This window comes from Pelodiscus sinensis, chromosome 4 (genome assembly GCF_052426305.1).
Source record: "Pelodiscus sinensis isolate ZL-2025 chromosome 4, ASM5242630v1, whole genome shotgun sequence".
NCBI classification, from domain to species: Eukaryota; Metazoa; Chordata; order Testudines; family Trionychidae; genus Pelodiscus; species Pelodiscus sinensis.
In genome coordinates, this window is record NC_143055.1 from 120,011,203 (window position 1) to 120,032,141 (window position 20,939).

Genomic DNA, 20,939 nt, shown 5'->3' on the forward strand with positions numbered 1-20,939 from the left:
CGCCTGGCGGATGGCAGCTGTGTCGGGCTGGTCCAAGGTCTGTGCCTCAGCTGCCACCCATGCAGGGAGGAAGGCCTCCCCACTGCGCTCCACAATATTGTGGAGCACGCAGCACGCGGCCAGCACTTCTGTTGCATTCTGCTCACCCATGTCGAGACGGGTGAGCAAACAACGGAAGCGGGCTTTTAACCGTCCAAACGCCAGCTCCACTGGGTTTCGGGCCCGGTTGAGGCGGTCGTTGAACCGGGCCCGGTTCTGGTCCGGCTGCCCCGTGTAGGGCCGCATGAGCCAGGGCATCAGGGGGTAGGCCGCATCCCCGACGATGCAGATGGGCATCGGCACATTCCCGACAGTCAAGTCCCGCCGGGGGAAGTAGGTGCCCGCCTCCAACCTCTGAAACAGTCCTGAGTTCCGGAGGATGCGGGCGTCGTGTGCCCGGCCGGACCAGCCGCCGTAGATGTCCAGGAAGCGACCCCGGTGATCCACGAGGGCTTGCAGGACGATGGAGCAGTACCCCTTGCGGTTCATGAAATGGCCCGCTCGATGCTCCGGGGCCCGGATGGCGATGTGGGTGGCGTCCAGGGCTCCCCCGCAGTTGGGGAACCCGAGGGCAGCGAAGCCGGCCATGGTCTCATCGACATCGCGCAGGCGGATGATTCTTGGCAGCAGGACGTCGTTGATGGCGTGGACGACCTGCAGAAGGGTGCAGAGAAACACAAGGGAACACATTACATACAGCCAGGGGTGAGTGTGCGCTCCCTTGGGTCCCCCCCTTGATTCCCTCTGTACACACACACACACACACACACACACACACACACAGGGCCCCCCTCCCCCCACGCCCCCCCCCCACCAGTGGGCCGGTGCAAGGGAGGGACGGTCGAAACCCCTGAGCGACCCAGCCTGGAGTCTTGGGTGTCCCTGGGCCTGGAGTGGAGCACCCTCCCCTATCTCACTCCCCCTGGGACTTACCTGGATGACGATAACACCAACGGTGGATCTTCCCACCCCGAACTGGTGTGCCACCGAGCGGTAGCTGTCCGGTGTGGCCAGCTTCCACAGCGCGATGGCAACCCTCTTGTTGACGGGGATGGGTGCCCGCAGCCGGGTGGCGGTTCTCTGCAGCGCGGGGGTCAGCCAGGTGCACAGCATCAAAAAGGTCCGCTTTCTCATTCGGAAATTCCGGACCCACTGGTAGTCGTCCCATCGTCCGAGGACCACACGGTCCCACCAGTCGGTGCTCGTTTCCAAAGTCCAAATGGGCCGGTCTATCGTTGGGTGCTGATGCCACGCGGTTGCCAGGACCTCCCTGGTGAGGGAGTCCAAGGCAATCTCTGCCTCCTGGTATGTGTACAGCAGGGCACCAGCCTGCAGCACGAGCTCCAGGCACCTGTACAGGTCTAACAGGGGCCCGAGCAGGTACATGGCCATCCACGGCTCCATAGCAGACAGTGCAGAGCAGAAAAAATAAAATGCCAGGAAAAGCTGGTGGGGGGGCCAAAGGGTGGTGTCCCCAAAACTCACAGGGCAGCCACCGACCCTGTGAAGGGTGCCAGTCTCTGGCAGAGGTCCCAAGGCACGGGAGCACGAGACAAACGGCTGCCCGGCGAGACCCCTTTAACCACGCGTCTGGACGGAGCTCCGGCCCCGCCCCCGGAAAGGTCTGGTGGCCTTTGCCCTTTTCAAAATGGTTCCGGGCTTTTTGCTTTTCCGGAAAAGCGCGCCGCCAATGTAGACGCGCTTTTCCGGAAAAGCGCATCGTTATCGCGGAAACTCCGTGGCCAATGTAGACGCTCCTTTTCCGGAAAAGCTGAAAACGGAATGTATTCCGTTTTAAGCATTTCCGGAAATTCATGCCAGTGTAGACGTAGCCAGTGGGTGTCTACTGTATACTGAATACAGTAGACTTCTGATAATCCAGAACCTATGGAACCTAGGTGGTGCCGGATTATCAGATATGCCGGCCTATCAGGAGGTACTATAAGCTGGTTATAAATATACTGTATACATTATATACTGTATATAAAGTGTTCTTAACCCTTTTTATTGTACATACTGTATACAGTATACTGTAATATTTTAGTTTTTTTAAGCCTTTTTTATCCTTTTTGCTCAGTTCAGCTGCTGCCGCTGTTACCTTGTGACTCATTTTTTGCTGAAGCTCACTCACTAGACTCTTGCCATTTTGATGCCGGACTATCAGGAGTGCCGGTCTATTGGATGCCGGACTATTGGCGTTTTACTGTACTATATTTTCGATTTTAATAACCGTGCATTCCTTATCTGGTTAGAGTATTCATTCAGATGAACCCAAGCACTTTATAAACTTTACCAATAAACACAAAATACAGACATAAGGATCACTCACTTCAAACACAGATAAACTATGATTTCCTATAGGGTAAAACACATCAGCCATTCAAAATCACAGTAATTCTGTCAATGCTTCAGGACAGGAGATAAAGAATGCTTTGTTTAATTGCAACTACAGGATGAATGTAGGTAGTCAGCATGTAGTAGTCAGGAGGACAGGAAGGCTCTTACAAAATAATGCTACAGGACCATTAAAAGTCAAGAGCTTGGTTAACCACAAACAGTCAAGAGCTTGGTTTTATGACTTTTCCAAAACTAACACATAACAGAGAATCCAGACCATGCCATACATTGTTTTACTATTGAATTAGAGGTCGAAGTGCCACCAATACTATGTTTTTTTTTCCTTTAGAGTTTCCTTTTGGTGCTACTTCAATTAAATTCACCTTATCTTTTTAGATTCAATGAGACTGCTGCTTTAGGTGGAATGGTTGTATGCTCTCATTTTCATGAGCCAATTAAACAACTGCTGGCAAAATATAAAATAATATCATTATAAGGACCAGCATCAGTAGCTCAGATGTGGTAGAAGACTAATAAACTTTGCTACGTGACCTACTTATTAATGAACAACAAGGTCTCCAGTGTTATCATTAGTTATAATGGTGACAGCATCTTCTCAAAGTGTGAAATTCACCACTGTGTAGTCTGAAATACTGCATAACTGAAACAAAGGTTTTGGGCAGGCCTTCCAAATTTCACCCAAAGTAAATTTAGGAACATAGATTTAAATGTATTTAAGGATGTTGGGTATAATGGGAAACAAACACTGTTTATAAGAGTATTTCTTCATGTTCAATATGCCATTGCTGATTTAAGTTCATGTTGCAAGAGAAACTTAATTTTTTTCTCCTATTTTTTGCTCATTTCTTATATGTTTGGTTAAAAGTCAGTACTTACGGGCCTATTTTTCTTTTTTAATCCATAATATGGATTTTTTGTGTGTTCTAGACTGTTTTCATGCCTTTCTTTGTCAAGAGCTGAATTCGCCAGTGCTGATGCGGTAATGGTAAGTGCCCCAATATGGCGTGATCATTATTTAGAAAAAGAGGAAAACTGTTTCTCTTGCCTACTGTTCTGATGATGAGAAAGGTATCTGTTTATTGAATTTCGTAAGGGGACTATAGAATATTATAAAATATCATTGTGACAAAAGTTGCACAAGTACTTACAGAAACTACAATGGAACAAGACAATCCATATATAAGTGCCTCTACAGTTGTCATCTCAAGGCTGATGAAATAATCAACAAAGGCATTTTAATAAATACAAAATAAAAATACTGTAGAGCCATAGGCCTTCTCCATGGTTTTGTTTGCTGTCTCTCCCCTTTGTGGCATTTAAATAACTGAACAGCCTGTTATCAAACCACAGAGATGTACAACATTCTTGTTTTTTTCTGCAGTAGTTATCTTAACATTTTCCTTTACCACTAGCTACAACATAAGAATATGAAGGAGAAAACTAAGATGAGAAATATTTAATTCTAACACACTATGAGATTAATAAACCATGGAAATCTGACATTACTGCAGATGCAGTGCTGCATTAATTGCCTTCAGACATAGCTTTAATCACCACATCCCATAAAATACAGACACAAGAATTTATTTTATTTTAGACAAAAAGATATGGTGTTCAATTCAGAAGTATTAACATTTCCTGCATGTTGCACATGCCTTACGATAATTAATATTACAAAATTATTATGGGTTCTTCATATTTTTTCTATTAAATTGGTAGGTCAAACGGAATGAGGAGTTTCAACTGTCAATTAAAAAGCAAACTAATTCCCACAAAAAGGTTGCAACATTTAGTGCTTAATTTTTGATAGATAAATAAATATATTACTTAATTAAACTTAGTTAAATACTATTCAATATATTATTAATGCATTTTTCAACCCAAGCTCTCTCTCTTTTTTTTTTTTAAACAAATATTGAGGCTCACAATTCCTTCTGGGGTACAGTAATTAGACCAATTTTTATTTCCAGGTGAATTGTGTCACAGAGAGCCTTGGTTATTTATGTAAGGTCATATACTAAGTTTAGTTGCACAGTTAAGAATAAGAATCCGAGAGTTTTGACACTAACACTGCTGTTATAATCAGGAAGTAATATTCTGTATTAGTTTGAAAACCTCAGTCATTTACTGATGTACCTAAGTGTTTAGATTTTATTTCTTAGTTGCACACTATTTACTTCTCCACATCTATACAGACCCTCCAACAGTCCACATCCAGCACCACCAGCCCAAATGCCCAACTCTTGTACCCCACTCAACCCAGCACCCAGCACCAACCTACTCCCTCAACGCCCTTCAGCACCTACTCCCCAGCATGCCGAGTTTTGGGAAGTTCAAGTTTTACCCACAGCCACACCCTTACAGTTTCAAGCAGCTCAAGCAGAAAGCAACACCATTCAGGTCTTGCCCCTCTATAGGAGGAGACAATGGGATGGGCAGGGCCAACCTGAGTTGCTTTGCAACCACATGCACTAGGCCATGGTATCACAGTCTGGGGCCCCTTTGAAACAGGGTAGTCAGGGGTAGTCAGACCCTATGTTTTAAGCATCCTATTATATATATTGCCATGAACATTGGATGGAAAGGTTTGTCTCCTTATATTGTAAATTGATAGATTCATTGTATAACTGGTTTTCATTGTTGACTGTTTACAGGAAAAAAAAACCCCTACATGCGTATTGCATCTTTATTCCAAACAGCACCTCTTGGATAAGAGGGGTTAACCATACTCCAGTTGACAGAGCTATTAAGATTCGTGAGCCATCTAATCTTGAATCTGTACATGCTCACATTAGGACTTCTCTTTGTAATCAGCGTATGTGGTTTCTGATCAGGAGTGCTGTTGAATGCAGATGCAGTTTTGTCTTGCCTATTGTATGAATACTGATGAGCAGAAAGCAAAATTGTTGCCATCATGCCTTCTATTCCTAACGTTTCTCGTGACTATAAACCCTACTATATTCTGTTGTCTCAGGGACAAACCATCTGATCACACCTATGTGATAAGCAAATTAATGAGCATTTTAAAGATCTGTCACCCTAGGTGTAGTTGAGCATGTTGCATCACATATTAATCAAGTTTGTGGCTTTGAAACTAGTTTGCAATAGCATCATTCAGCTGCCAGGATTAAGCTATTGTAAAATTATAGCCACAGCCAAAATTTACAAATGAAAAATCTTAACTAGCGTGTCTTTCACTTGCTCCTCTTCCACTCACTGACAAACCATGGACGAAAAAGGATAAAAGCAATACTTACTTCTTTCCCTTGAGTTATGTAGCTAAATATATAGGTACTAATATGCAAAATAACAACAAAAACAAAATCTTCTTGGCTGTGTCTACACTGGCATGAATTTCCGGAAATGCTTACAACGGAATACTATTCAGTTTTCAGTTTTTCCGGAAAAGGAACGTCTACATTGGCAGGCTGCTTTTCCAGAAAAGCCCTTTTTCCGGAAAAGCGTCCGTGGCCATGTAGACGCGCTTTTCCGGAAAAGAGCCCCGATCGCCATTTTCGCGATCGGGGCTTTTTTCCGGAAAAGACTACTCGGCTGTCTACACTGGACCTTTTCCGGAACAGTGTTCCGGAATAAGGACTTATGCCCGAGCGGGAGCAGAATAGTTTTTCCGGAATAGCGGCTGATTTTGTACAGTAGAGCGTCATTACTTTTCCGGAAATTCAAGGGCCAGTGTAGACAGCTCGCAGCTTATTCCGGAAAAGCGGCTGATTTTCTGGAATAAGTGGCCCAGTGTAGACACAGCTCTTGTGTAAATGCAAAAACTAAGATTAAAAGTTAAAATAATGATGTGAGGAAATTGAACAAGTGAAAGTTGCTTTCTCAGTGTTAACTTTTCCACATTTCATATTCTAATTTGTTTTATGATTTAAGGGCTAGATCCTGGCAAAGGCTGAGTTTCTCTGACACTGATTCCAAAATTCAGAAGACCCAGGTAGGTTGCTCTATTCACACACAGCCCAATGGAAATCAGTGGGACCCAGCTATTTACTCACATACTGTAAATTTGAAAGACTCAGACTTTAAGAACATCCTTAACCTAAAGCATGTAAGCAGTTCCATTGAAGTCAATTAGGGTATGTCTACACTACAAAGTTAATTCGAACTAACACACGTTAGTTTGAATTAACTTTGATAGGCGCTACACTAGCGATCCACTAGTTCGAACTTAATTCGAACTAGCGGAGTGCTTAATTTGAACTAGGTAAACCTCATTCCACAAGGACTAATGCCTAGTTCAAATTAATAGTTCAAATTAAGGAATTAACCCCCGACCCTGAGCCCTGAGCTTAGAATGGCCGTACTAGGTCAGAATAAAGGTCGATCTAGCCCAGTAGCCTGTCTGTCAGCCAACACTAGGTACCCTGGAGGGGATGGACCGAAGACATTGACCAAGCCATTTGTCTCATGCCATCCATCTCCAGCCTTCCACAAACAGAGGCCAGGGACACCCTTTCTACCCCCTGGCTACTACCACTCCATGGACCCAACCTCCATGAATTTATCTAACTTCTCTTTAAACTCTTTTAAAGTTCTAGCCTTCACAGCCTCCTGCAGCAAGGAGTTCCACAGGTTGAATATTTGCTTTGTGAAGAAGAACTTTCTGTTGTTAGTTTGAAGCCTGCTACCCATTCATTTCATTTGGTGTCCTCTAGTCCTTCTATTATGGGAACTAATGAAGAACTTTTCTTTATGCACCCTCTCCACACCACTCATGTTTTTATAGACCTCTATCATATCCCCCCCTCCGTCTCCTCTTTTCTAAGCTGAAAAGTCCCAGTCTCTTTAGCCTCTCTTCATATGGGACCTGTTCCCAACCCCTGATCATTTTAGTTGCCCTCCCCTCTCCCACCCTCTCTCTTCCCCTTTCCCACCTCCTTTTCCCAGTCTCCCCAAGTTTTGTTCAATAAAGAGAGTTTCTATTTTTGAACACACGTGTCCTTTATTTTGTGCATCAGGAAGTGGGGCTAGGGATGGGTAAGTGGAAGGAAGTGAGGGAGGAATGGGGTACGAGCCCCCGATGGGGAGGACTGGGGTGGCTCTGCGGGCTTCTTGGGGTGGAAACTCTCCTGAAGCCCCTTGATTGACCCTCCCTCCGGATGGCAGCCTGCGGCAAGTGCAGCCGGGCTGACGGCCGAGTGCTGTGATGTGCCCAGTGTGGGCACTCAGGGCACTCCAAGCCAGGACTGCTTTGCAAGCGGGGAACCCCTGAGAACTGTTTGTCCGGGGTGAGGGTTGGGTCCCTTTAAGCACAGCCCTCGGCTAGCCTGAGACAGCAGCTCCATGCTCTAAGTCCTAACCTGATGGCCTGCTGGCACTGCTTCCAGCCATCCTTAACCTCGGTTCAGGGTCCACTCACTGTGGACATGCTAGTTCAAATTAGCAAAATGCTAATTCGAACTAGTTTTTAGGTCTAGATGCGCTAATTCGAATTAGCTTAGTTCGAATTAACTAATTCGAATTAACTAAGTTAGTTCGAATTAGTGCTGTAGTGTAGACATACCCTCAGTTACAAAAGGATTGTGATTTATGTAATAGAAAAATAATTTTTTTTGTAATACCAGACATTTAACAAGCAGATGACTAATTGTATTCTGAAGAATATTATAAACGTAACAAATGCATTGTTAGGATTCAATTAAATTTATGTAATGTTGTTGGTATCCAATTGCCATATTTTTAGCACAGGAAGAGGGTGAATAATAGAGGATTTGAATATACTCTTAGGTTATGTCTACACTGCGAGTTTTTGTGGCACAACATGTTTAGCATATTTTCTGCCATTTCTTTTTGCACAAGGGGTTTTTGCCACTCAGGACCTGAGGTACCAAATCAGATGTTTAATTTGTCCTGTTCCTCATACCCCTGTGGTTACGCTGCTATTTTTAGTGTGCTGGCTCAGTCAAAGTTAGTGCTCATAGGTCTGCCTATGCTGGAAATTATACATCTAGATATAAGTGAAGACGTATCGTAAATGACATTCCATTTGTACATTTTCAGATGTTTTTAGACTTCCCAAAAGGGTGTTGGTTAAGTATAGTTGTGGGCTTCATTGTTATTTGTTTGATTTTTGCTTTAATAGTTATCTATAGGCTAAAAGTAATCAGAGACCATACATTCATTTTGCATAGGTCTTGCAAAGCTGTTAGAATGTTCAACCACTAATGACACAGTTTAGATTACAACTGCTAATGTAGGGGTAAAAGTTTCTGAAGTTCATCCTCTATACAGTCTAGTTCCTCACTTCTTAAAATGCTATTGAAGCAAAAAACACAAAGGGCTTTTCAAGTCATTTAGCTCAGAATATGCCCTTATGTTAACTATTCACATTTAGCTCCTGTTGAATTCTGCTTCACCTCCCTTTGACTGGAACCATTGACCATTTTTCCTTTGAATAAAAGGAAATTGGTCAATGGGAGTTGAAGTCAATAGGTCAAGTCAATGGGAATTGCCCATGCATGTCTGAGGGCAGAGTATGAGCCATTTATGTTTAATTAAAATGAACTGGTCTGAAAGTAAAGTGGATAAAACCTGTCTGAAGCACAATATAGGGAAGAACAGATCTAGCAAAGAAACTGAATAGCAGCACTGCAGGATGGTAAGACAAAAGAGGCATTATATAATGTCTAATGCTGAGTTTCACTTAGGTTGTTAAATGAGTTTATAAATGCATTTTAAAAATCACAGATTTTGGTCCCAACAAATTTATATTTCTGCAACAGTAAGAAAGAATATTGCAGATTGCAACATAAAAAGACAGTATCAGAATGTCCAGATTGTCTTGATCAAAAAAATACCCCCATAAAATAAATATTTCTTCTAATTTTCACTGCTAGCACCCTTTTGATATTTCATCTTATTAACAAGTTAATTGTCTTGCGCTGTATGCTGAGTGGTCTGACAATGAATGAATGTATTTTGCAATTCAGCCTATAATTATTTTTTAAGGAAATGCTATAATTAATATTACAGTATGTGTTTGTGCTGAAATATATATAAGCATTACCTCAGTTTCCAGATTAGAATTGAGTGCTCAAGCCTGCAACTGAATTGCTAAGGAGAAGAAGCTTAATATCTTTCTTGAAGATCAGAGGATGGCTTATAGAGAGGTTGTTGTGGATCCCAGTAGTGCAATGAGCTATACTGATGTGATAGTTACACTCTGTCGTGTCTTAAATCAGGAGAAGGAAATTAAATATGTTTTTCTTGATTATAATTAAAAAAAAATAATAACCCATGTAATGCAATCTCTTCCTGCAAGTTCCAAGCAAATGTTTTAGAATAAAACTTAAGAGTTTTTATAACCCTGTGCCACTGCCTGTCTTCAGATCCAAACTGAGGGTACATGTTCACACACTGGTTCACATAGAATTGAATGGACATAAAGACTAATCTGCACACTCAACCCTACTGACAGCACTTCCAGGTTCAATCTAGAGAAGCTTGTAATGTTCTGAGAGTAATGAAGGACTTGAATCATTGTCAATTAAACACATTGTGGCAATTCTACAAACAACAGATTATCATTGCTGTGGAAGGATTCATCAAAAACTTTAAATATGTTAGTATTTTTATTACAAATCAATTTTTAGCAGAAGTGATGCAATTGTGAAAAAAGTATTGTGCAAAAAATAAAAATTCATTGAAGGTTGATCAAATTCAAACCCTACAAGGTTGAGAAACAACTTTGAAATTTCATGTGAAATATTTCTCTGATTTTTGACTAAGTCTATGGAGTTTTATTGAAGTTCGGAAAAAGCATTTGAGGTGGAGTATGGAGCAGACGTGATTGGGCAGAAGTTGCAACAGGCCCCCTTGTGCTCTCTCTTTTTAAGGGGGTGGAACGGAGAGTTTCCGTTGACATTATCTGTGCTGCTTGCACAGCTTGGATGTTGTTGGAAAATGTGTCTTCATATCTGTGTTGTGTATCAAGTAAAATAATAAATATTCACTGGTTATGTTTTATTCTAGAGAGTAACCATTTCTATTGGTTTATTATTTATTTGTATTTCAGGAGTACCAATGTGACCCATCATCCATGGACCTAGGCTCCATTGTGTTAGGTGCTGTATAAAGAACAAAAAGGTAGTCAGTGTCTCAAAGAGGTTGTTGCTAGGTCAAAGATTCAGTAGCAGTAGGCTTTTATTAGCCACCAATAAAAAAACAGTAATCAGTCATTTAGTCTGTAAAACTGCTGGTGTACTTGAGAGCCTGGCAAGGGTGTGTAGAGGATGCACTTTAACTGAATAATGTCCCATTTTCCATGAACCCCATCCAAAGTGTATTTATTTCACTTGTGTCCATATTTCCATTTCTAAGAAAGAAAATGAAGTGGCATAAAAGCTTTTACAGTAATATTGTCCTTCACTTATTTTGTTGATGGTAGACCTCATGGTTTACTAATAATTTTCCTTTTGTATAGTTCAATTCATGACAACTTATGTCATAAGTGACTGAGGTGGTACATCTGATGTGCTTTGGGATACATTGCGCAGCTGAAATTATTTAAAATATCTTTCCCTAAAGAAACACAAATTATATAATTTCAATTATGGAAGTGAAATGTGATCGGTAGCAAAAAAAAAAAAAAAAAAAAGGAGGGGGGAAAACTAGCATCTAGTTTGTATAATTTGTTGATCTTATCTGAGCCTTGGTTTATTAAAATGTATTCCTTTTCCTGTAACTGATCATTGCCAGTGCAAACGTGGAACCTAAAGTCATTTTTAAAAGCTCAGAGAAAATGAAGCTACTAGATAAAGAAACATTATGGTTATGTTACATATTTTATCAATGCACTTATGATATTTGAAGTCTGTGACAGTACTGTGTTAATATTTCCATTTCATGTTGTGAAACATGATAGGAAGAAAATGAATGCAAAAAATATTTGCTTGTCCTGGATCACAGTAGAAGAAAAATATTGTGTTATAATCTTCCCTTTGAGAAATCTGTAGCATTGCTAGCTCCTATTTGTCTGAATTCAGAAATGTGCCAGATGTTAGGAGTGGCCAGGTAAGTCAGTGCTGACATAGTAAAATATAAACATCTTATTAATTTTATGTTTGATTTTTTCTTTGCATAGTACAATGTAAAAGTTCTGTATTGGAAAAGGCAGCTTTCAAAAGCTGTTTGATGCACTCACTGTAGCACAACCAATCAGAATTGATTCTGATGATGTAGCACTTCCAACTAGGGGTCCAGTTACTTGAGTACATTGTGCTTTGATATCCTTTGGGAGAGTTTTGTGGACAGGCCCACTGATGGGAATGCTAGGGGGACAATTGCATAGAATCATAGTATCATAGAGCTGGAACAGACCTCAGGAGGTCATCAAGTCCAGCCCCCTTCCTAAGTCAGGACCAATCCCAAGTAAATTAACCCAGCCAGGGCTTTGTCAAGCCGAGACCTAGAATTGCCCTGGGGCCTGGCAATTCAAAGGGGCTTGGAGCTCCTGGCTCCCTTTGAAATGCCACTGCAGTGCAGCTCCATGCAGCAATGAGGGCTGGGAGGAGAGGCACTGAGTCTGGGTGACAGTAAGAGCTGACTGCTTTTAGCTCTACCCCTTCTGCTGGTGTGGGGCTGCACTGACCCCCTGCATTGACTGTTGACCATGCTCTTTGTGGATAACCAGAAATTTCTTTGCTGTTCATGCAATTTATTAATCAGCTGTTAATTTTCTAAGATGGCTCTGAACTCATAAGATGAATTTTTCTGGCTCTATTGAAAACAAAAACAAAAAAAACCCCAACCACCAGAATCCTCTGTAGTGCTAGCTGAGCAGGTGCTACGAGACTGTTGACTCACTGCTCCCCTTCCTCAATGACACAGTTTAGATTAAAGCCCCTTCCTCAATATGAGAGAGAAAAGTCACTAGGAGGAAGAAGCAGGTAATAGTTGTTTCAGCAGCAAGGAGAGTGGCAGCAGCAGGGATAGAAGGTTGATAGGAACTTCAGGCTTCCTGTCAAGCAACCAGAAAGCTGCAGCTGCCTCTTAGTCCTCAGCTACTTCAAACCACTACCCCATTCTCCCTTAGACCTTTCCTGCCTCCCATAAAACATTTTTCATTTTCTCTTGGGGGTCCTGCCCCCATAAAGCCAGCTATCCCCAACTTTCATCCCAATAAATACAGATCCTCTTCTCTTACATTAATTCTACCACCAACCTAGCTGCCACCCTGCCTCATTTCACTATCCCGTCTGTCCCCGAATTCTCAATTCAGATGTCTAGCCTCAGATTCTGCCAGTCACTGACATTGCTCCCCTGGAGACCCTCACACAAACCCATCTGGCCCAAGCTGCTATCCCCAGCCACCTAACAGGATATCCCCCAAAGCAGCTTCATTTAGCTTCCCTGACACCTCCAATCCCCATACTCCATGTGCCACGCCCACACTTACAACATTTATTCAGCATTCTTCCCAGTCTAGAAACCCTTCTGCATTCAGATATAGCTACTAAATGTGGTACATCTTCATGCCCTATCCTTGCCACAGTTTGGTCACAGTATATTGATCTTAATATGAAGTTTACCATTAGTTGTATATGTATCTATTGTAAAACATCCATGGTCCAGCATGAGTTTAGTTAGCCGGAGGCTCACTTATAGGTAAGTTTCGTGGGATCCCATAAAGTTTGTTAATAGCCACCAGTCCTGGTTCTCAGTGTTCTGTACTGTTATTTAGCTCTAATTTAACCCTAAATGTCTTCTACGAGCCTGGTAAGCAATGGAAGTGTTGATAAAGCTGCTAGACAATATTGATATCCAATGGTTCAGCAAATTCTCTTCTTCAGCACTGGTTAGGTCCTGAAGGTGCCAGACTAGAGAGGTTCAACCTGTATAGCTATTCCCATATAGAAAAGACAGTAACATCCCTGGTATATATCACATTTATACTTGAATAACTGGGTTCAGCCTAGGTCTTGTACTAGTACAACAATTTTGTACTTTTTTAATCTCTATCTCACTGATATAGTTTTACTGGTAAAACTTTCTAGTATAAAACCAGCTATACAGAAACTTCTTTCATAATGAGATGGGCAAAGAAAATTGAACTTTTCTATAAAATGACTTTGATAATTTCTTAGTTTACACGCCTGATGGTTAACATGAATATGCCTGCACAGCTTTACTATCAAATTTGTATTTATCACAGAATTGGTTTTAAGATGATTTAACCTTCTGTCATAACTGCTGGGTTTTATGCAGTTCCATGTGTCACACTGAATTCAAATTACTTTAAAAACATGCAAATTAGCTCATTCAGTTCACACATTTTTAGGTGTTTTGTATACAACTATAAATTTCTGCTTAGGGTCAGTACACACTGGCTCCAAACCATAGTAGGTAGGCAGCCCAGCACGCCTGTGCCCCCATAACCGTCAGATCTTCCTCTGATCTAGATTCTGATCTAGTCCTTTATGTGGTGAGTTCCACATAAACACAAGCACATACAAGTTTAATGCCTCAAGAATTAGAATTGAATGAGGTGCTTTCAATATTTAACATTATTTTTCTTGGCTTGAGAATATAATATTAAAATAAAAAGATAAAGAATAACATTTTCAAAGGCAAAAAAAAGTTAAGGCCTTGATTCATCAAAACTACTAAGTGTGTGTTTAGCTTTAGGCACATGGTTAAATCCAATTTTGTTCTGCAAAAGCTCTCAACTTTAAGAACATGCTAAAGGTCTTTACCAAAGTAGGGACTAATACAATAGCCAAATTGATCATTTTCCACATTGTTGACCCTACATATTCATTACTGCTGGGGTAAATGCAAATTAATAACAAGAAGAGAAAGCAAAGAAACTAAAAGTTAAGTAGTAGTATGGATGTTCCACTTCTAGGTGAGATTTATGAGTTCGGGTATGACATCTTGTACATGGTCCTCAGGAGAAAAATTATGCATTCATGTTGCTGTTTCAGTAGACAACTCTCTTTCTGTAATATAGTGGTCCCCAACACGGTGCCCGCAAGCGCCATGGTGCCCGCTGGGGCATTTATGTGCATCCACCGAAACATCTGGGCTGGCCCTGCCCCCGGCACATGCATGGTGCTGGCCACGGGCTCAGGGCGGCCCCTGCCTCGTGCGAGCGGTGCATGTGTGGCCCCACCCCCGGACACCCGGCATGTGAGCGGCCCCGCCCCTGGGTTCCCGGCAGCCACAAAAGGTGGGGAACCACTGCTGTAATATGTACTTTGTTACAGAGATCAAGATCCCTGGCTCTTAAACTAGCAGTAAAGGAGTGGGAATAGCTAAATCCTCTGGAGCACATGCAAAATCACTATAGAGAAGTATTCTAAAGGCTTTTGGTTCAAACATTTTATATTATTTTGCCTTTTTCTTGGAATTATTTCATAGTTTCCTCTATTGAGTAGAACATAATTTTTCTTTGTACACACAAAGTGTCTTCTACTGTTGCAAAAAGTCTTTCTATAATTATGTTTCCATAAAAACAACAAATCGTCTGGTAGCACTTTAAAGACTAACAAAACATGTAGATGGTATCATCAGCTTTTGTGGGCACAGCCCACTTCTTCAGATGACTGAAGTGTTTGAAGTCCAGAACCAAGAATAAATAAGGGAGGGGGGGATTGGAAAGAGGAGGGGAAGAGGACATTGGGTAGATAAGTTTCAAAAGGATAACCAAACTAGTTTGTAACAGGAAAAACTAAAAAAACAACAAATAGTCTATTAGCACCTCAAAGACTAAATACTTACAAAAGGCTGATAAGAACTATTAGTTTGCACTAGGAAAGGAAGAGTATTAACAGCAGATTCTACATAGACATCAAGAATCATTGGCACCTTCATTATTTGATTGGTTGATAATGTGTGAGTATTCCGATATCGCAATTTAGACCATTTGCATGAGAGTTAAACTTGAGACTGAAGTGGAGTTCCAATCCTTCTCTGTGTATTTGGCTTGCGGAATTGGTCTGAAACAAAACAGCAACTTGTAGATCCCTTAATGAGTGTCCAGGGAGGTTCAAGGGTTCCCCAATAGGTTTTCTCAACAGGTTCAGCTATCCCTTTAAAACTTATCTACCCAATGTCCTCTTTCCCACACCTCTAATTTTTTTCTCTCCTCACCCCCTCCTCTTATTTATTCTTGGTTCTGGACTTCCAACACTCTGGTCATCTGAAGAAGTGGGCTGTGCCTACAAAAGCTCATGATAGAAGCACTCTATCTACATGTTTTGTTTATCTTTAAAGAGCTACCAGACTATTTGTTGTTTTTTAAGTTTTTCCTGTTACAGACTAACTCGGCTACCCCTCTGAAGCTTATGTTTCCATAGTAACTGAAACCATTATACTTTATGAATTGAACTGTTGTCTTTGAAGTCAAATCTATTGTTATACTGGGTGTTGCCATGGCTTGGATTCATTGAAATCAGTCAGATCTTCAGCATAATGCAACTTTTTAAAACCTTGGAATGGAAGATATTTAGTGTCATTTTGTTACATACTGCAGTTCGGAGAAATTGACGAATAGTGCAGTATTTAAAAAGACAGAAGTGATGACTAAGTAATATAATATTTGAATATTAAATACAAAAAGTGAATTCCTCCTGCAGTGAAGCTGATGGCAAAATACTCAATTACTTCTCTTGTGCAAGGCTTTCACAATAGAATGTAGTTCCAGAAAGTATGATCGACTCATAATTCAAGCCTCTAAACTGCATACATTTAATATTAATCAATTTAATTAGGGCCATCAAGCAATTAAAATTAATCACAGTTAATCATTTGATTAAAATTAATCACAATTAATCTCATAACTAATAACCCTCTTAAAACAATACCAGAATACCATTTATTTAAATGTTTTTGGATGTTTTCTACATCTTCAAATACTGTATATGTATTTCAATTACAAGAGAATACAAGGTGTTTAGTGCTCACTTTATATTATTTTTAATACAAACATCTGCACATAAAAAAGAAATTTCACTCCATCTGTTTGAAGTACTGGAGTTCAATCTCTTTATCGTGAAAGTTGAACTTACAACTGTTGAATTATGTACTTAACAATAAAACAATGAAAACCTTTAGACCCTGGAAGTCCACTCAGCCCCTACTTCTTTTTTGCTAATCACTCAGACAAACCAGCTTGTTTACATTTGCAGGAAATAACGCTGCCAACTTCTTGTTTACAATTCTCCTGAGAGTGAAAACAGTTGTTCTGTATGGCAGTGGTAGCCAGTATAACAAGGTATTTTACATGCCAAATGCACTAAAGACTCATGTGCCCCTTCATGCTTCAACCACCATTCCAGAGGAAAATTATGATGGGTTCTGTTTGATAACAATCCAAAGCAGTGTCGATCAACACATGTTCATTTTTGTCACCTGAGACAGATGCCACCAACAGGTTGATTTTTTAAGGAATTCAGATTCTGTAGTTTCTGCATCAGAGTATTGCTGTTTTGAAACTTCTGACAGCATGTTCCACATTTCATTCCTCTCAGATTTTGTAAAGCACTTCAGATTCATATATTTTGGGTCTAATGCTAAAGTTATTTTTAGAAATCCCAGATTGGCACCTTCTTTGCATTTTGTAAAACCCAGTGTAAAAGTGTTCTCAAACCTAGCAGTGTGGCTACGTCTAAGACTGGCATGATTTTCTGCAAATGCTTTTAATGGAAAAGTTTTCCATTAAAAGCAATTTCGGAACAGAGTGTCTAGATTGGCATGGACGCTTTTCCACAAAAGCACTTTTTGCGGAAAAGCGTCCGTGGCCAATCTAGACGCCCTTTTCCGCAAAAAAGCCCCGATCGCCATTTTTGCAGAAAACAAATCTCAGCTGTTTACACTGGCCCTTTTGCGCAAAAGGGACTTTTGCCTGAACGGGAGCAGCATAGTATTTCCGCAAAAAGCACTGATTTCTTACAGTAGGAAGTCAGTGCTTTTGCGGAAATTTAAGCGACGAGTGTAGACAGCTGGCAAGTTTTTCCGGAAAAACTGCTGATTTTCTGGAGAAACTGGCCAATCTAGACACAGCCTGTATGTTGGGTCATCATGATAGACTGCCATAACGTGGAATATATGGCAGAAATCACAGAAAACCATGGAGCAGAAGATATAACATCCCCTCGTCAAGGAGTTCAGTCACAACCCTGCAGGGCTGAAGTATGTTTCTAGCTTTTGCAGTTTTCCAAAATCCTTATCTGTCAGCACTGATAGATGGTGCTTTTGAAGAGCCACTGTGGATGTGATAGCAGCTTTACTGCAAAGCAGGCACTGAAACATAGCCTACGTGGAGCTCCATTTGGTTGAAATACCGTGTAAAGACGGTGCTTGTTTTTGTCCTTTTGCAGCTTGTTATATTCTTAGTGCTGTACTGTTAGCTGGACTGTGTTTGAAATGGACCAGAAGTTTTCTACATTTTGCCATTTTCAAAACCACTATCACTGAGCCCAACAGCAACGGACCATGACAGACTGCAAGCAACGCACATCACGTGTGCAAAGCACAAGTGACTGGCTGCTGCAACAGTATTACATGCACTGCCAGGACTAACTATTACCTTTTCCTCAGTATTCCGCTCTTTAGAAACATCCACGAAATGTTCTGGCACATGCTTCAGTCTAATGTCTCTTCAACATGAGTTACTGTTACAGCAAATGATTGCAGTGTGCCTGCCACATCAATCAGGTGTGCTCTGACATAGAGACAGCTACGATTGCTGAAAGATGACCAGTGTTCACCAGTCAAAGCAAGAGACAATACATTTTTCAGAAGCTCTAACTGTGTGGTCTTCTCATTCTCATCCACGTCATTTATTAATGAGGCAAATGGTTCCTCAGAAGGGCAAGATATATGACTGACTAGAAAATGCAATTTGAATAATATCTTTTAGCCCTCTGTTATTTACAATGTTGAATGGTCTGCAGTATATAGCTATCCATTTTGCAATAGCTTGGTTTAAGTGCTGTATTTTGTTTGATCCATGGGCTTATAGCGATCCTAAAACTCTGTAATTGTTCTCTGTCGCAGCTGGCTGAATGCATTTGCTAATGGGAGGGGGATTATTTGTAGCACAAGGCTTAGAGGCTTACCATATAGGTGGTACTGCAGACTTGAAGTGCTTCTATGGTATTGAAACTCAGCATTACAATAGCCACAGAACCATCTGGAAGTATTTTAAACCTCAACTTACCATTCAAAAGACCTGAACTGTTGTTGCTTTGCTCCATTAACTTTTTCTGATATTTTAGCACTCCAGATCATGAAAACACAGTAGAACTGTGTCATTGTCTTGAATAATTCAATACATTCCTCTACAAAATGAATATATTTGTGTCCTATTCAAAAGAGCCCTTTTTCATATCAGAAAATCAGTATTTAAGAGATGAGCAGGGCATGAGATGTACAGGAGAAAGGTGAATTCTTGACACTGCTCCTATTGGGATAGGTTTCTGAGCTCACCGGGTTCACCTTCTGTCCAAAGACAGCCCCATCTTAGAAATTTGGAGGGATGACCCACAATGACGATACATTCCATTTTGGTGAGGACAGATACTTTTTCAAGTATGTCCCGGTCACCCCTACCTTTTTGCCAAAACTGGGCATTTGTCCCTGTTATAAGGCAGAACAGAAGATGGGGGGCAGCTGAAGGCAGGAGTCCCCTGTAGAGTGTCCCCTGGGATATGATCCTCAGCTGTGGAGTTCAGCGTGGGGGGTCAGTCCAGCTGCAGGAGCAAGGAGGAGGTCAGCCTCAGCTGTCGGCAGCAAAGACTCAGGAGGTGAACCCCAGCCATGGGTAGTACAAAGATGGGAAGGTTTAAATCCCAGATGTGGGTGGCACAGGGCTCAGGAGGGGAGATCAGCCTCAACTCCAGGTGCAGGTGGCACAGAACAGGAGGGGAGACTCTGCAATGGGCACTGTGGAGTTAGCCCCCCACTGTGGATGGCTCGGAGTAAGGGGTCAGCCACTAGAAGCACGGATCATGAGGGTGGCATAGGGCTCAGTGGGTCATCCCTAGCCATGGGCAGCATGGGGCTCAGAGTCAGTTCCAGCTGCAGGCATCAAGAAAGTGGGCGGGAGGAGAACCCACCATGGGCACTGTCAAGTTCAGGGATAGCTCAGCCTCAGCTGTGAGCAACATGGGGCTCAGCTCCAGATGCTGGCAGTGGGAGATGGTTCAGCTCCCTCCCCAGGAGGCACAGAGAGAGTAGCTTGGGTGAACCCTGCAAGGGAGGAGGGAGACCCCCCTACTGTTTTATTTTAAAAATACAGTCACTGAGAAGCGGGTAGGAGAGGGTGTCAGGATCTCTACTTTATATTAAGTAATGAGTTAAGTGTTAACAATTGATAATTCAGTCTGTCATGGCTGAGGGGGTTTTTTCCACTCAAAATGTGAATAAGTGTCAATCTTCACCCCCTTATGAAATGAACATTTCTGAGGTCCAGTAAAGATGAAAAAATAAACCCCCATTTTCATCCCCATTATCATGATTCTAACGTGTGTATAATGGAGGCATTGACCAGGGCCCTGCTACATTACATGATGACTAGGCATTGTCCACTCTCCCAGCACGCTTCCCAAATTCCAAAAGACATTCATTTTAATCTTAAAATTATTTACATTCCACATAGATTTGGAGTAGTTTTTATTCACCTCTTCAGCTGGAATACAATTAGACTAATACTAAGTGCTTTTGACAAACCCTCCCCTAACATCCCAACTCTATGATTTCTTTCAGCTGGCTTGCCTAATTTCTCCAGCACGTAGACAGCTCAGAAAAAAGACAGCCTGTGGTCCATCGAGCTTTGTAACTTTGTCAACCTGCTTGCAGGAAATAGCATTCGAGCACAAATAAATGTATGTGCGTGCGCACACATACACGCACACACAACCCTTATGCCTATGGACTTAAGTAACCAAATGTTATCAGTTCTACACAGAAAGAAGCAGCCTAGATGTAAACATTGGCCTGTCTTTTCACTGAGACATTTATCAAGGCTAAACACAAGTTGCTGATGTGGGCTGCTGGGATAATGCTTTAAATCTGTATTATTAACGAGTGGAAATATTTGCAAAACATGTTGAAACTGACTTTATGAAGACTGTAGCAGTCGGGAATACGTTTGGAGTAGGATGTTGCTTTTGTTGCATGATAACAAATAAAGTAGAACTTAGAGTCTGCAAAGCAAAATAATTTGCATGGATCCTTTGAGTCAAATCCTACTACCCACACAAAGCCCAAGTAAATGGGTTTGGTGCTGGAAGTTTCTAAAATATTCATGAGTGATAGCATGGAAATGAGATGCTGAATCTTTCTTTACAAGCATCGGTGAAGCTGCTCTAAGGTGCCTAATGCAGCTGCTACTGTTGCAGAAAATTTGGGCCAGTAAATATGCTTAGTGATGAATACATCCCCATTCCCACCCTAACCTGGGATTACCCATTCCCCTACGTTGTAGAGGAGACATCCAAGTAATCTCGATCTCCAAGCAGACACACTGCCTCCTGGCCGTCCTGTGAAGTGAGTGGACAGGCAGAGATACTGTTGATGTC

The 20,939-nt window shown here is 41.6% G+C and overlaps 1 protein-coding gene and 1 pseudogene across 4 annotated transcripts in view; both read right to left on the reverse strand.

Moving 5' to 3' along the window:
* The window catches only part of CCSER1 (coiled-coil serine rich protein 1), a 1,136,372-nt gene that overhangs the window by 795,308 nt on the left and 320,125 nt on the right, over window positions 1-20,939 (reverse strand). The window lies entirely within an intron of this gene.
* LOC142829497 (uncharacterized) lies at window positions 17,240-18,561 on the reverse strand (annotated as a pseudogene).